Raw genomic sequence first — 1,591 nt, 5'->3', positions numbered from 1 at the left:
GAAGCGTGGAGTATCTATAGAAATGTTGTGTTTATGTGGAAGCTGGAAGAAATGCATTCTCTGCGTGAATTAAGAGGTACACATGAAACCGAGCTTGTCTTTATCCACCTTGTTTTGTCGCTCACTTTATTTAATTTCCAGTCCATGCAGTGTGTTAGCCTCAATGCTAAACATATGCACATTTAGCCCTTTTTGTTTTGTTTTACATCCTTCAGCAGTTTAACCACCTGTTAGCTCACAGTAGTACTGTCCATTGATGTTAGCAGTATTCTTCTTACAGATGTATTAACCAAAGACCAAATTTGTAAGTATCAAACAGTTCTCTGCTGGAAGGAGTTGTCCACACTATAACAAGACCAGTTTGCCTGCTTCATCTAATGATAGATTTCAGAAACTCAAACCTGGTTATTAACCTTCAGTCTGTTTTATGTTCCACCCCGTTATTATATCACCAAACTGTTTTGCAGGAGAGGGAAGCAGGTCTCTTATTTCTGTTGGGCAGTATTTGAAGAGGACATGCAGATTTGACCTGTGGTTGAGAGCTATTTAAAGCATTGTTGTTGTCAGTGGCACTAATGGAAAATCATTCTCAGGTTTTGTCTCTGACAGCATTAAGGTTGTGCCATTTTCAAATAGTGGAAGTTGAATCTTTTCATTGTGGCGCAGCCTAATGTCATGTCCTTTTTTAGAGCAACTTGGTACTTGTTCTTTCAGAGCATACCAATTCATAGTCATACATCTCAAACTGTTAGTGCTACGTGAGATCCTACCCCATTCAATGTGCTTTATTCCTAAGTTACTGAAATATGGTGATATTTTATGTAATAACAAGGTTATCTAGGGCTCCTTGAAGCACATTTGTTTTCTAAATTAGATTATTTTTTTTTACCTTAAATGGATGGTCCATCCCAAAATTAAAAATGGCTTATTATTTACTGAATCTCATGCCATCTCAGATGTATGTGGCTCTCTTTTTTCGAGATAACACAATTGAGATGTTTTTGATAAATAATCCATCTCTGTGAGTCCATGTAATGCAAATGGATGGAACCCTCCCTCAAAGTTGATGCTTCAAAAGCCATCCAAAGTAAACACAACTGTAATCCAGCTGATGAATCAGTGTTTTCTGAAGTGAAACATACTAATATATAATCTTATTAATCAATTTCTTACAGCCACCTGTCATACATTCATGAGAGTTTTGTGAAGCGCCACATTGGTTGCAAAGCTTGTGCGATTGTCACTCTTTGCACAAGCTTTGCAACACACTGTTCACAACAAGCTGGCATTCACATCAAGTGTGAATTCATGAATGCACATGTGATATTTGACTGGAAACTGTGGCTTATAGTTCAAGAAGTTTTTTTTGCACACCGTTTTCTTCATCAGTTGGGGCTGTAAAAAAAAGTCATATACGTCTGGGACTTCAATTTATATATACATTTTCAGTTTTGGGTGGAGTATCCCTTTAATGCAAAAGAGTCACAACGTGTGGCCAAGATCCATAAATGGTGTCAGAATTATTATTATTATTATTTAGGGATGGACCGATATGAAAATTTTGGCCGATACCGATAATCCTTTATTTTTG

At 37.0% G+C, this 1,591-nt stretch overlaps 2 protein-coding genes across 2 annotated transcripts in view; both read left to right on the top strand.

Annotated features, from left to right (window-relative positions):
- Positions 1 to 1,591, top strand: part of LOC107586884 (transmembrane protein 206-like) — a 12,097-nt gene that overhangs the window by 9,129 nt on the left and 1,377 nt on the right. The gene's annotated exons all lie outside the window — the stretch shown is intronic.
- The window catches only part of LOC107586852 (zinc finger protein 106-like), a 12,441-nt gene continuing 10,853 nt past the window's right edge, over positions 4 to 1,591 (top strand). The window contains exon 1 of the mRNA XM_016274401.1: positions 4 to 76. The gene's annotated coding sequence lies outside the window, so the exon portion shown is untranslated. The remainder of the gene's footprint in view (positions 77 to 1,591) is intronic.

The sequence above is a fragment of the Sinocyclocheilus grahami genome, unplaced genomic scaffold (genome assembly GCF_001515645.1).
Source record: "Sinocyclocheilus grahami isolate Dianchi unplaced genomic scaffold, SAMN03320097.WGS_v1.1 scaffold86.1, whole genome shotgun sequence".
NCBI classification, from domain to species: Eukaryota; Metazoa; Chordata; class Actinopteri; order Cypriniformes; family Cyprinidae; genus Sinocyclocheilus; species Sinocyclocheilus grahami.
This window is presented reverse-complemented; position numbering and strand designations above follow the sequence as displayed.